The sequence below is a fragment of the Gopherus flavomarginatus genome, chromosome 4 (assembly GCF_025201925.1).
Source record: "Gopherus flavomarginatus isolate rGopFla2 chromosome 4, rGopFla2.mat.asm, whole genome shotgun sequence".
Classification (NCBI taxonomy): Eukaryota; Metazoa; Chordata; order Testudines; family Testudinidae; genus Gopherus; species Gopherus flavomarginatus.
In genome coordinates, this window is record NC_066620.1 from 67,952,889 (window position 1) to 67,968,566 (window position 15,678).

The 15,678-nt window shown below is 43.7% G+C and overlaps 1 protein-coding gene across 1 annotated transcript in view; it reads right to left on the reverse strand.

Moving 5' to 3' along the window:
- The window catches only part of RASGRP3 (RAS guanyl releasing protein 3), an 85,255-nt gene extending 71,217 nt beyond the window's left edge, over positions 1-14,038 (reverse strand). Inside the window, exon 1 of the mRNA XM_050951341.1 lies at positions 13,981-14,038. The gene's annotated coding sequence lies outside the window, so the exon portion shown is untranslated. The remainder of the gene's footprint in view (positions 1-13,980) is intronic.
- Between the last annotated feature and the right edge of the window lie 1,640 nt (positions 14,039-15,678).

Below are 15,678 nucleotides of genomic sequence, written 5' to 3' on the forward strand. Positions count from 1 at the left end.
ACCCACCAGGCAGATACCTGGGAAAGAATTCTCTGTAGTAACTCAGAGCCCTCCCTACTTAGAGTTCCATCTCCAGCCATTGGGGATTTTTGCTATTGGCAGTTGCTGATGGACCACATGCCACTGTAGGCAGTTCCATCATACTATCCCCTCCATAAACTTATCAAGCTCAGTCTTGAAGCCAGTTAGGTTTTTTGCCCTCACTGCTCCCTTTGGCAGGCTGTTCCAGAACTTCACTCCTCTGATGGTTGGAACCCTTCGCCTAATTTCAAGCCTAAACTTACTGATGGCCAGTTTATATCCATTTGGTTTTTTTTGTCTACATTGGTGCTTAGCTCCTCTCCCTCCCTGGTACTTACCCCTCTGATGTATTTCTAGAGAGCAATCATATCTCCCCTCAGACTTCTTTTGGCTAATCTAAACAAGTCAAGTTCTTTAAGGTAGGTTTTCCATTCCTCGGATCATTCTAACAGCTCTTCTCTGCACCTGTTCCTGTTTGAACTAATCTTTCATAAACATGGGAGATCAGAATTGCACACAGTATTCCAGATGAGGTCTCACCAGTGTTCTGTATAATGGTACTAACACTTCCCTGTCTCTACTGGAAATACATCACCTGATGCATCCTAGGACTGCATTAGCCTTTTTCATGGCCATATCACATTGGCATCTCATAGTCATCCTGTGATCAACCAATACACCCAGATCTGTCTCCTCCTCTGTCTCCTCCAACTGATAAGTGCCCATCTTATCGCAAAAATTCTTCTTGTTAGTCCATAAATGCATGATCTTGCACTTTGCACTATTAAATTTAATCCCATTTTTATTACTCCAGTTTAAAAGGTTGTCCAGATCCTCTTGTATGAAATTCCGGTCCTCTTCCATATTGGTTGTACCTCCCAACTTTGTGTCATATGCAAATTTTATTACATACACTCAATTTGTCAGTAATAAAGATGTTAAGATTGATCCCAAGACTGATACCTGAGGAATTCCACTAGTAACCTCCCTCCCAAATGACAGTTCACCTTTCAGTAGGACCTGTTGTACTTGCCCCTTTAACCAGTTCCTTATCCATCTTCCAAGTCTCATATTAATCTCCATCTTCTCCAATGTAACTAATAATTTTCCACATGGAACTGTATCAAATGCCCTACAGAAATCCAGGTAGATTAGATCTACTGCACTTCCTTTGTCTAAAAAGTCAGTTATCTTCTCAAAGGAGGAGATCAGGTTGGTCTGGCACAATCTACCTTTTGTAAAACCACGTTGTATTTTATCCCAATTACTGTTCACCTCTATGTCCTTACCTACTTTCGCTTTCAGAATTTGTTTTTCAAAAGTCTCCCATAATCACACAATTCCTAATAGTATTTATTTCATTAAAAACATTAGAGGTCTCTATCCATATCCAAATCGGATCCTGGTGGTCTGTAACACACCACAAGCACTGTATCGAGGAGCCACTAGTAGCTTTCTTCCCCAAAGTGATTTTGGCCCAGACTCTGTCTTATCCATTCCATCACTTCTAATTTCTTTACCGTCTACCTCAGTGGATCTCAAACTTTAGCAACATGAAGACCTTCATTTTCATTTAAAATTTTTCATGGTCACCAAACTCCCTGCTAATTCAGAACAGTTTTTTCACATAATTAAGGCCTCTAGAAATGGCTGAACTAGAGTATATTAAAATACGCCCAAGAAGTAAAACCAGAAATGATTATCATGATTTGTAAATACGATCTCTATGTTGAGGGGTGATCATGTGACTATTTTTCCTTTTGGCTCCTATTATTTCATATATTATACCCATAGTTCTGTCTCTGAAATGCACATTAGTTTCAGATACATTTGTGGCCTCCTACTGTAAAGAAGATAACTTTCACTAGTGCTGACCATAAAATGTTACATCATTCATCTTCTCTCTTGTGAGTATGTCCAGTGTGAAAGTCAGATTCAGAAATACTTTAACCATGTATAAGCCACACAGGATGCTGTTAGACTGGGGGTGACAGCAAGAGACTTTCAAAGCCAAAGAAGGTAGGAAGGTAGGTGCCTGAGAAAAAGGGGGCTGTACAAAAACGGAGGGCACAGGGTAAGGATGCTTAAATGTCATAACAGCCAAGCAAGGAGAAAGAGCCATTCTGAGGGCAATATGCTTGATCCTTTACTTTTGATGACTACAGAGAATGGCTCTCATACAACTGCTCCTTCCCCAAGCAAGAAGGGAGCAGAGACCAGCCATTCAGGGCTGATACATAGTACCCTCTCCGCTTCCTGGCAGCAGTGTTCCACTTAATCAATAACAGCTCATCTTTAAAGAGCCACTACAGATTCAAATTATGCATGTAGGGGGACATGATATCAAAACTAAATGCCTGACATCTGGCAGATCTGCTGTGGGATCCTGGGATCTCATGCAAATTCATTGAATGTGCAATGGACAGCAACCACAGAAATTGGCACTTGTGCAAAGTCAGGATTTTGCATTTGCACAAAGCATTGGATGGCTCATAATTCACACATGAATGGCCCGACAGGAAAGTAGGCAGAAACTTCTGTGAATTAGAATTGGGAGGCTTCGACAAGTCATTCTTTTAATAAATCTGTCCCACCGATGCTGAACATCAAAATACATGAAGAGCCTTCCTTCCTAGTCTATTTTTCGTGCAAGCTTCCCTAGGGAAGGCGAGTGAAACAATGGCAGACTCATGGTTTCTGAACAATGATGCAGGGAGAATTTTTTTTAAATGGTATATAAATGGTGTTGTTTGAAACCAAACATTTCAATGTTCTTAAAATATTAATTCTTTCCTGAAAAAATGGTATTATTAATGGTGAAGCAGAAAAGACAATGCACTTTTCTCAGTAGTTAGTTTGATCAGATTTAGATACATATTTTGTTTTGTTTCCTCCCAAATAAGAATCAGCTGATTAAGCCCCATTCCCTTGACAACAGCCTGTCTTGGGAGACAAACTGATCAGTACAATAACATAAAAAAAGACAACAAGCTTCCAGTGCTATTCATAGCATTCTGAAAACAAGTTGATAGAGTAAAGAATTAAAAGACACAGCATCAGTGCAGTTCCTTCCTTCTGCCCACTGCTAAAAATTAATTTATCTCTCTAAGTTACTGGCACACAGCAAGCATTATTAAGAAACAGTATGCATCTCACCCTGACTCTATTACGTAGATTACACCAGTGGACTTGTTAAGGATTTAAAACCCTATTTTGCAAACTTACTAGCTACAACAGATTTCCCCCCTCCCATTAGAAGATTTATGACAAGGAAATGCAAGCTTATTTGAGACTGAAAACAAAAATAATAGCATAACTACCCCCCAAAGGGGAGGTATGTGTGATTTTTAAAACAAGAAAACCCTTCTCCACTGAAGGGAGGAAAAAAACAACATCTGACAAACACTCACTAGAGAACAACACTTAAGCATACAGTACATCATACAAGAATGGGAAATTTGACCTTCTTTGGCTTGACTTGTAGGGGTTCCTTCCTAAAACAGATACTTAACTAACAACTATTCCAACACAGGCCCAGTTCCACAAGAACAAGAACATACAGTGCAATAGATCTCATAAAAATATAAAGCATCATTGGTCTATCCAGTTGGATTTTAGAATGTTTGTTTACTAATGTACATCACTAGAAGTCTGTAAAACAAAGGGAGAGAAGAGAACAATATTTACAGCCTAAACTATTTTCTCCTGAAAAAAGTCTGTGGGGAATATTAGAGATATGTATTTTTTTTGCAGATTCTGTGCCTGCAATATTCTTTTAGTATTGTCATTCTGTGACAGCTTGAGTATATAAACTACTCTACCTTTAACATACCAGAATTTTATATTCCACTAAGGATTTGGCTGCACTAGAAGTTTTTAATCCTGAGGTAAACAGATTGCCAATTAACCTGAGATAGTTAACACCTTTGTACAGGCTAGTGTGAGCTCTCCCCAAACATTTGTAGACTGGAACATAACTCCCAGACCAGCCTAATTAATTCATGTATGTGGGTGAAGGGCACTGGTAAGAGATTTTAGTCTCCTCTTTATCATGAGAGCATTAATGTCTCTTGAATAGATTATTTTAATCAGAAATTTTGGAAAGGCTTGTTTGGTCACCTGACAGAGTATATGCAGTGTTAATTTGGAAATATATCAAACCAACTATTGTGTGAAAACCTGTCTGCATCCTGTGTAGAGAAAATCCCAGGTGAAAAAGGAACTCAAATTAGAAGAGGAAATTAAAGTGTGGGAGGAATTAGAGTCAGTGACAACAGGAAGGGCTTGATTTAGAAATCATGGGCTAAATGTTTTTTTTTAAAGAAGTTACAGTCAGACTTTCAAATACTGAGCACCCAGTAGCAGGGCCAGATTTTCAAAATAACTTCCCTTCCATTCAGGCAATTTTACAGTGTAGTGTGTCAACACTAGCAACTGCAGCAATTTTATTCTGTGCATGGAATCCATGAAGCTACTGAGACACATAAATCCCATTTTTTGGCACTTAAATCCCCCACTGTGATCCCATCACATCCTGTAGGTGCCTAAACTTACTTGGTGCCTAAATTTCTCACAGTAAAAATTCCCTCAGTGCCTACATTTTTGCCTCTAGACATGTGCACAGCTGCCTTGTTCCAAGCTTCCCAGATGCCCATCTCCCATCTGAATGCAAGAGCAATTTACAAACCAGGGCTTTCAGCCACCTAACTTATCCAGGGGCTTGATCCAGTATGCATACTCAGAGAGCACATATTGATCGAGTCCTATTCAAAATCTGGCTGCCACTCACCTTATAAAACTTTTAGCCTGGGAAGAGGGAGACCCGGGTTCAATTCTCTCCTCTCTGCTTGAGAGGGTGGAAAGATTTGAACCCATGGTCTTCTGCCTCCCAGGTGGGTGCTCCAAATTACTGGATTAGAGACTGAATCTCTCTCCCTAGTCATTCTTTGTTTACTTGTAGAATGGCATCAATAGGAGAGACTGAGGGAGACTGAGGCAAGAGCCTAACTCTCTTCTATAAGAAACTATGAAGGTGCCTAAGCCAGGATAGGGGTTCCCATTTGTGGATTGCCAGGAGAGCTAGGTCCCTCCCTGCAGCCTGGATTTAGGAACCTCTCTCTGAGAAAGGGGCAGGGCATAACACATCAGCATCTCTCCCTGGCTGTCTTCGGCAGGGACCACTCAGCATTCCAGCATTTGTGGATCCCCTTCTCAGTGTCTGCCTCTCCCCATTCATTGTATGGGGAGCCTAGGTACCCAACTCAGGCTCTTTGAAGCAGTCTGCTGTTCCAGTGTGTGTTTTTCTAGGTGCCTATAAATGAGGCACCATAGTGCTCAGCACTGCCTTGTCAAAATTCTTCTGCGGATTCCATCCTATCAGTTTCTCAACTGATTAGTTAAATCAGCACAAAACTGGGTGTGGCCCAGGCACCGATTTTTGAAAAGTGCTCAGCCCCCAGTTGTTTCCATTGGGACACATAGCCAGGTTTCAAAAGAGCTCTGATTTCTGAATTTATTTGAAAATCTTCCCTTTATTTTGGTACCTACCTGGGAGCTGAGCTCCTTTGAAAGCTGGCCCAGTAGGCCATAAATTAAAATTGAAAAAATGAAAATAACTTTCACAAAGCCCCTTCCTGGAGTGTTTAAAAATAATTAAGTCTTTATCAGATATGGTGATTGTCACTGAATAAAGTGTTGTCACTGAAGGAAGCATCCTAAGCATTGGAATAAAAGGACTGGTGAAGTTAGAAAGAGGGAATGTTTCCTAAGAATGAGAAATAAGAGTGAGGCTTAAAGACAACAATAAGAAGAGACTTATAAGAAGTCTGGAAACTGTAGCTACTCCAGAAAATAGGCTATTGTGAATTTCACAGGGAAAAGTGAGTGTTTGTGCTAAAATGAGCAAGAGATGTCTAGTAACTGAGAAGGGTTATTAGACTCTTAAGGAAGCCACCTGATAAGCAGTACAATAAGCCCACAAGTTCATTGGTTATTCTGATCGGGATTGTAGTTCAGTACAGTGATAAAGCAGCAAAGAATCCTGTGGCACCTTATAGACTAACAGACGTTTTGGAGCATGAGCTTTCGTGGGTGAATACCCCCACTTCGTCAAATGCTGATGAAGTGGGTATTCACCCACGAAAGCTCATGCTCCAAAACGTCTGTTAGTCTATAAGGTGCCACAGGATTCTTTGCTGCTTTTACAGATCCAGACTAACATGGCTACCCCTCTGATATAGTGATAAAGCCTCTATAAATTCTAAAAGGCTAGCTAAAGGATATAGTTCCCAATCCTGCAAACATTTACATATGTAATTAATCCCACTGAATTCAGTGGGGTTGCCTATGTGCATAAAGTTGAGTGTGTATGTAAGTCACTGCAGGATCATGGCCTTACTCTGAGGCCTACGATGTAGTACTGCCAACCTAAACCCTTTGGAAGCAAGAGCAAGCCCCCTTCCCCCAAACATCACAAGGTTGGCTTAAAACCATGAGAATTAAAAAAAAAATAAAAATAGTTCTTTTTCTGAGCCTTTAGTCACACTTGGGTCATGTTTCCAAGCTTTTATCTGAAACTAAGAGCTGGAAACTTTCATTTAAAAAGAAAGAAAGAAAAGGTAAGCTCAGATTCTCAAGCACTCTCTTGATTCTGCAGCTGAGGCTTTAAGGAAAACATCAAGTATTGTGAGAGCTGGCACCAATGACTTTGGGCAGAGATGAGTTAAATATTGGCCTTCTGGCTCTGAGTGATAAAATTAATTGAGGGATGAGAGAGTTATGAACTATGGTGAGCAAATCTTGAAGACTCATTTATAATGCTGGCTATTTCAGGAGGGTATAGTTATATGCAGGGTTGCTGCAGCAGTGTTGGTCCCATGATATCAGAGACGAGCTATAACCTCACACATCCTGTCACTGATATTTGAGTTAGTGAGCTGGAATTCTTAACTGTGGAAAAGCCATTTCTTTATATAAAATGTAGGGGGATACCGAGAATATGGTATAATGGCAAGAGAATGGAATGTAACCTGTACTCAAGACCCCTGTATCAGAGCAAGTAACAGCACCATATTTAGCAATCTATCAGCCAGAGTCAGACATCTGGCTTGCCTCTAAGCTATTTGTAGATACACATTTTTAATGCTGCTTTTACATTTAGTGTATGAGAGTAAATAGAAAATACTTGTTCCATGTCAGAATACATGCCCGTTTTACTTTAGAATATCTAACTTTCACTACTAAAGTCTGCTCATTGACCTGTAACACGGAAAATCAGCTGTCTGCTTACAATAAGTGATGAGCTTTCTCTCTCTCTCTCTAGCTAATTAAAAATCTGTGTTTCTCTGGCAGAACCTAGATGGGAGCTGCTATTTCATGCATTCCTTGTTGCTGCCATGCTCTTTGCTATCCCCCTCCCTCTCCCCTCCCGCTTCACCCCCACTAGGTCTGTGCTTCACATACTGAAGCATCACCTCTTACTATAGGAACTTCAGGGAGAGCAAATGCATCACCACTAGAAGGAGAAAGGCGGAGGTATTAGTTATATACATGTATACTGCTATAGTTAAAGCAACACAACTTTTGTGTTATATCCATATCTGAGAGTATACCAGAGACTTTTGAACTACCAGTATCAATGAACCATTCATGCTCATTTAAAGCAAAGTGGTTGTTTGTAATAGGAAAATATACCAAATCTAGATCAGAAGAGCTCAAGTTCTTGAGTTTAACACTGACTAATAACTCAGGCAGATTCTTCAGACTTCGGAGCAGTCTTCTCCTCAGCTGTGGAATTCCATATAATTAACCAAAAAGAAATGAGAGCTCAGAGATGGAAGTGTACAGTGTAGAAACAGTCAAACCAAAATATTTTTATTTGAATGTGGTCAGAGCACACAGTAGAAGGATTAGTGCTTCAGAGAAGTGAGACACCAGATGGCCACCAAAACAATCAGAGTAATTCTCAGAGGAAGATGTATTTTCTGATGAGCCACCACCTTCAGAGCTGTGGGTATTTCCACACTCCCACACACTGACCCTCAACCTGAATACACTTACACTTATGCTTAACTTTTCACATGGAAGTAGTCCCATGGAAGTCAATGGATCTACTCATGCCTGAAGTTCTGCAGCAATGTACTTGATTTTCTTGAACCTTTCCTGAAGTTTCATTTCTGTCTAAATTTAAAATCAGATAAAAAACTGTGTAGAAGCGGTAGACTGGATTTTGAATTCAGCTCAAAAATCTGGAGTTAGTTCTTTAATCTCAATAGACTTTTCTAGATTTACGTGAATGTACCTGAGATCAGAATCAGGTCATTATGTTTTAAGACTTCTATGCCTTTAATATGTGTTTTATAACAATTACTATCTGATCTTTAAGAATTATACAGCCACAGCTGCAATTAGTAAAAAGGTCTGAGGTCTGAAAGTGCCTGAATTCTCAAATACTATTGACTGAACACTCAAAATAACTTTTATAAAACGGTAAAAAAAAAAATCCTTATACTGTAAACATTTATTTTTGCTAAGCTAGCACTATAGTACTGTACTGTTCACCAAATACGTTGCTATGTATTGCTGTCTAAAATAAGGGGATAACTTGAAAATACAGCAGTTATATTCAACAGTGGAAAAATCAAAACATCATAACACAGATTTACTAGCAGAGGAACAATTATTTTTAAAGGTATTTTGGCAAGTTTTTTGTAATCAGATCCAGACAGTTTTGGGAAAAAGTCAAGCAAACCCCTACAGTATGTTCAAATCTAGTTTCCTTTCTTTATCTAGGGATTTCCTAGGAGCAGCCCTGTCTGCAATAGCATTTTCAGTGAAAGAATGGGGTTGGTGAAGCTGTATTCGCTCTTCAGTTAGTTTGTAAAGCAGCAATATGCTTGTCCAGAGATCTGTAAAAGCAAATCTTTAATCTCCACTTATTTGTATTTGACTTTAAGTGTGGATTTTTAGTCTAATAAGAATACATAAAAATGTTTTCTAAACTCTATTTATCATGAAAAGCAAAAGTAAAATCATATAGTAGGAAACTGCTAAAGTTCTGAGAGATAGGAGCACGTGCATGCTTTCTAAAGATGGACAAGGATGCCATCCTGGCTAACAGAATCTGTTCTGTCTCCTCTCACTAGAACCCAGTGTAAAGTAGTTACACTTTCTATGAAGTGGCACCAATATCATTCCTGTAAATTACTACTATGTAACCAGAGCTGGCTTTAGGAACTGCGGGGCCTGATTCGAATACCCGGCAGCGGTCCGGGTCTTCAGTGGTACTTCGGTGGTGAGGGGGCCTTCACTTGCTCTGGTACCCCTGCCACTGAAATGCTGCCGAAGACCCGGAGCAAGTGAAGCACCCCCTGCCGCCGACGTGCAGCCGAAGACCCGGACCGCTGCCAGGTATGTAAAAAAAATTAAAAAATCAAAAAGATGCCTAAGGTGTGGGGCCCTCTTAGACGCAGGCGTGGGGCCCGATTCTGGGGAATTGGCCTAAATCCAGCTCTATATGTAACCAAAAAAAGATTCCGTGGACTGTTCATCAGTCAGGTTCTGATCCTACCAAGTGGTGAGCAACTTCTGTGAGGTACTGAGCAGCCTCAACTCCTTTTGCAGTTAATGGGAGATCAGGTGCTCAGCACGTCTGACGACTGGGCCTTTACATCCTGGTCATGGAAAGATTTGACAATGGTTAAGCTGTTAGAGTGCAGACACCACTGCCTGTCATGCTAACCGATACTCGTTTCCTTGTTCTTCCCCCCCCACATCTGTCTACATCCATCTGTTGTGTCTTATACTTGGAGTGTAAACCCTTCATGGGCAGGAACAGTGTTTTCATTCGGTGTTTGAACTGCACCTAGCATAGTGGGGTTCTGGTCCATGACGAGGTCCCCTCAGTGCTATGATAATAAAAATAAATACATGCTCAACTTTACACACAAGTAGTCCCATTGACTTCAGTGAAATCGATGGGACCAATATGCATAAAGCTGAGTGCATATTTAAGTTTTTGCAAAATCAGGTCCTTGATGGTAAGACTTCCTTAGTACACAGATCTTAATTTCCAATTGTCTGTAATGCACTCTACAGCCATATGGTACTCCATGAATAGCAGCAGTAACTATCCTCACAATTACAGTAGCATTAACAGAAACTCATCACAAAGGCCAAGAACTGAATAGTCTGCAATACTCTCTCATCCTTCAAAGCCAGGGCTGGTGCAACCACTAGGCAAACTAGACGGTCGCCTAGGGCACCAAGTGGTTGGGGGAGCCGAAAAGCAGTGCCCTGGCTCAGCAGGGAGAAGCCCTCCTCACTGTGCTCGGGTTCTGTGGCTCCCGGGCATAGGAGAAGGATAGCTGTAGGCAAGAAACAGCAGCAGCAGTGCAGCCTCTCCTGCCCCATGGCAGGCTACATTCCCCACCTGCCCCTGCTGCTGTGGAGGCTGCCGCCACCCTGGGCTCGGGCTGTCCAGCTCCCCCCAAGCGGCCCCAGTTTCTGCAGCTCTCAGCCGGCAGGTGCAGGGCCCCAGCTGAGTCCAACCCCTTGTGTCTCCTCTGCGGCGGCACCCCCCACCCGTGTCCTCAGGCCAGGGAGCCTGAGAGGAGTGGCGGCCCCCGGGCAAGCGGGGGAGACTCCGAGGTGAAGAGGTTGCTGGCTCTGGCACTGCCCAAGTGCTGGATACTGACAGGTACCTGCCCCTGCCCAATCCCGGCACCTCCTGCCTCCCAGCCCAGTTAGTGTTACCTGCCCCACCAGCCTCAGTGCCCTGCCCCATACTGTCAGCCACCCCAAGCTCACTGTGACACCAGCACCCCTTGGAAAAGGGCCCCCTGATCTACACAAACAGCTGTCACTGCAGGCCTGACAAACTCATTGTACCCCTCACATGTCTTACAGGGCACTTACCCACAAAGAGTAATGTGGAAGGGATCTACACAAGGCTGGTAACTTATCAAGAGTTAGAATCTTTGTGAGATATGCGCATGGGTAATATTGAAGGAATAATGTATTTACCTTAAAAATCTGCTTTATAGACTTGAAGTAGAAATTAGTCACCAGGGGATAATGGCCCTTTGGGGCAAGAGGGATTTGTCAGCCTGCCTAACCTGGCTGGTGATGCAATGCGAGGCTCAATTGTTTAGCTTTGCACAATAGTAAGACTTTGAATGGGACACCATCAGAGGCAATGGCAAACAATTGAAACGCCTTAAAAGTAAAAAAGAAACATTACAAAGCCCTTACCCGTTCTGACAGGCTGTGTATAATGCTAAGTTTACTAGTTTTCAGAAGGGCTGGGGTGGGCTGGTGCAAGGTGGAAGTTTCACCTAGGGCACAAAATATCCTTGCACAGGCCCTGTTCAAAGCGCATGGTCATTGCTTAATGAACAACAAAGTGAACTTGAGATAAGGATTGAAACAAAATCGCAGAATGGAGAACTTTGGGCTGTCATTGCTCATGGTTTCTCTGTTCTGTGGACAGAGGATTTGAGTACCTGGTGCTATCAATCAGTCATTTTCGTTGAGCACTAAGTTTATGGAGGGGATGGTATGATGGGATAGCCTAATTTTGGCAATTAATTTGGCAATTGATCTTTGATTATCAGCAGGTAAGTATGCCCAGTGGTCTGTGATGGGATGTTAGATGGAGTGGGATCTGAGTTACTACAGAGAATTCTTTCCTGGGTGCTGGCTGGTGAGTCTTGCCCACATGCTCAGGGTTTAGCTGATCGCCATATTTGGGGTCGGGAAGGAATTTTCCTCCAGGGCAGATTGGCAGAGGCCCTGAAGGTTTTTTGCCTTCCTCTGCAGCATGAGGCACAGGTCACTTGCTGGTGGATTCTCTGCAGCTTGAGGTCTTCAAACCACAATTTGAGGACTTCAGTAACTCAGACATAGGTTAGGGGTTTGTTACAAGAGTGGGTGGGTGAGATTCTGTGGCCCGCATTGTGCAGGAGGTCAGACTAGATGATCATAACAGTCCCTTCTGACCTTAAAGTCTATGAGTCTATTTATAATGAAAAGATTAAAAAAAATTAATAAAGGTACATTACAGATTAAGGCTAAATAACACTGATTACCTGTGTGTGTATAGTTTAGAACTTTTAGTTTTGTTTTCAATCTCATTGTAGAAGTCTGCAAAATTTAGATGATCTTAACAGGAAATATACACAGTGGGGAGATTGTCAAAGCACAAACTGTGTGCCTGCAGTATAGTGAAAAAGTTACTTCATTGCTGTTTTTTCAGAAGTAACTCTCCGGTATCTGCAAATTATCTTGGCACTGTGCAGTTACATCATTTTCACCATATAATAATCACCAGTGCCAGGGTCTGTTTTATAAAGCAGCCCCTTTATGCTACTGACTACACGGAGAAGCCCAAAAGGGGCTAGCATTGGCCCCACAGAATATTCTGATAGTCTGAAGATTCTCCAGCTAGCACAGAGCAGCTATAACACCTTTCTGCCAACCCTCCCACCCCCGCTCCGTTTCTGCATAGTGGGTGGGTCAGGTTTGGGGAAGGGCCAGAGAACAGAAGGATGGGGTGTGGCTGAAGTGCTTTGTGCTCCAGCTAGTCTGTGTTGGGGTTATAGCCAATAAAAAAAAGACATTTGGAAACTGGTGGAATTTCAAGCAGCTCTGATTTTTTCACCTTTAACATAGGTGGAGAATTCCCAGTTTGCGGTGAGATAATATATGGAGGGCAGTTCTCATCCCAGCCTACCACCTCCCACTCCCAAAATACCCCTCTCTTCCATAGGGTGAGGGAAAGGGCAGAGGTTGTACTCCTCTATATTACTACCTCTTCTGGGGGCACTGGGCAAGAATCTGCTGATTTTCTCCTTTGGACCTGTTGGCAAGCTGGCATCAGAATAATTGTTCCGCCCAGCGTTGTAGGAAAATAAAGGTTCAAAAGCTAGCCGGTGTTTGCATTAAACATAACTCTGAAATTGCCTTCTGACGTTATAGACATCATCTTGGACAGGATTCCACTGATCTCCACACTCACTCCTTTTCACCTTCCTCTGAAGCATCTGGTACAGATCAACTCTCGTGGGAGAATACCAGCCTCAGTGACCCATTGATTTGTTCCAGCATGGCAATTCCTACGTCCCAGGCCTAAATAATAACTGGTTGTGGTATAAAAATCCATCTATTTTACAGTGTGCATTATAACACTTTTGTTTCTTGCACATTTCAGACCAATACACAGTTATCCTGGGATGTTAGGACACAAGTTATCAGAAAGTGAAAGAATGCCTGAAGTTTAAAAAACTCTCAAAGAATCCAAATATAAATTGGATTCTGAAGGCCAGAGATATTTAGGAGGTTTGGTGAGCCCTGTTTTTTGGCAGGATTGCACACATCTTTTATCTAGGATTGTCAATCAATGAAGCCTTTACTGGCATATCTTATGCTTTCCCTCCTGTATCTATCTGCCCGTTTCCATTTTTTCCTTTCTAAAAATCCAGTCTCATTCATCAGCATACAACACAGAGTAACACCAGTCACAAGCAACTCTTTCAAGCTGGATTGCATTGTTTTGATGGAATTCCTTTGTAGATTTTCAACATTAATATTGTAAAGTCAAATATAATAATGACAGCACTCCCCCTTTGTGCCCTAATCAACTTCAGAGTTCTGCTTGGAGGTCAACAGAGAACAGAAGACACATGGACCATAAACGACCTTTCCATATCACCATCTTAGTAAACAAACACCCTTTTCCTTTGCTAGAACTAGGACAAAACAAGATACCCATTTAATTTCTGCAACAGCGAACAATGTTGTTACTAAGAAAGGGTCCAGAAAAATATAGTCATTCTCAACATGAATGACTGTTTATCAGTGAGGTGACAAAATATGCCTCACCCTTAAGTGTTTTTGCAAGAGGTCTAAAACGAAAATAGGAAAGCACTGGCAGTTAAAAAAACAACAAGGAAAATCACTTACTGTACTTGGTTCTGCAGAGGTATTCAACACAAACATCACCCTTCCTTGTCCAACTGCCAAGTGCTAAAGCATGAAATGAGCAGCTGTTTCCTTCAAGCTGGGGCTGTGTGTCTTAACTAGTCACATGCCCCTTCTGATAAATCTCACTGCTGTGCCAGGAGGTCAGAATCTGAAGATCATTATTCTCCTTATTAGAAAACCTTTTCATAACAGCAGCCTTTGCTAAAGCATTTTCCTGGAATGCGGGGAAATGTGCTCCACAACTAATTTTTTTTTCAACTTGACAAGAAGTAGATAAGCCTTAAAGCCAAGGCAGGGGTAGCTCGAATGGAAAGTTAAACGCATCCCTGTTGATTGCTCAATTTTGTTTCTCACCTTACACGGTTCTATATTTTAATTTGGCCTTAATTCCAGGAGCAGGACAATTCAAATGTGGGGTGGCACTAATCTCCCCTTCAAACAATGCTATGCCAAGCTTCCAAAAACCAGGCACATTTAAGCTGAGCACAACCCTAAAGTTGGTTTGGGAACAGGGCCGGCTTTAGGCCAATTCAACCAATTCCCCTGAATCGGGCCCTGCCCCTAAGAGGGCCCCGCACCCAAGCCCCAGTGTGGCGTACCGGCAAGAGCCAGTGCACCATACCAGGGTGGCCCGGCTTCCCCAGGAGGCAATTAAGAGGGCCTGGGACTTCCCAAGGCCCTGCAGATTGCCACTAGAGCCCCACTGCTGGAGCCCTGGGGTAGGGCTGCGGGGCTCTGGGGGCTATTTAAAAAGTCCAGTGCTCCCATTGCTTCTACTGCCCCGGCCCTTTAAATATCCACAGAAGCCCCGCTGCTTCCCCATGGCTATTTAAAGGGCCAGGGAGGTAGAAGCAGGGGCGCCCCAGGCCCTTAAATAGCCTCCAGAGTCCTGGGGCAGTGGGAGGGGCTCCAGCTGCCTCTGCCTCCCCGGTCCTTTAAATAGCCCCTGGAGCCCCGCTGTTTCCCCAGGGCTCCCTCGGCTATTTACATGGCCAGGGCGGTGGAAGCAGGTGAGCCCCGGGCCCTTTAAATAGCCCCCGAGCCCTGGGCTGCTGCTGCTACCCTGGTGGGGGAGGCAGGAGGAGGGGGCACTCACCGTACAGGGTGGGCTGTACCCGCAGCCAGCCACTGCTGCACTCCCTGCCCATACCAGCCCTTGCCGCACCCCCTGCCCACGCCAGCCCTGCACCCCCTGCCCTGCCTGCACCAATCCTGTCTGCAGCCAGCCCTGCACCCCCTGCCCGAAACCAGCCCGTCTCCAGCCAGCTCCACACCCCCAGCCCTGCCTCCAACCCCACACTCCGTGGCCTGCCCTCACAGCCTGTCTCCAGCCAGCCCCGCACCCTCTGCCCACAGCCAGCCTTTCTCCAGCCAGCCCCTGCCACACCCTCTGCCCTGCCCGCACCAGCCCTGCACCCTCTGCCCTACCCACACCAGCCCCGCACCCCCCGCCCTGTCTCCAGCCAACCCCTGCCGCACCCCGCTGACTGAAGCCAGCCAGTCCCGCACTCCTCTGCCTCCAGCCCTGCCAACCCATGCCGCACCCAACTGCAGCCCTGCCCGAAGCCAGCCAGATCACCCCACACCCCCATGTCTCCAGCCAACCCTGCACCCCTTGCCCTGCCTGCAGCCAGACCCTACCTCCAGTCAGCCTCTGCCCTGCCTCCAGCCAGCCCC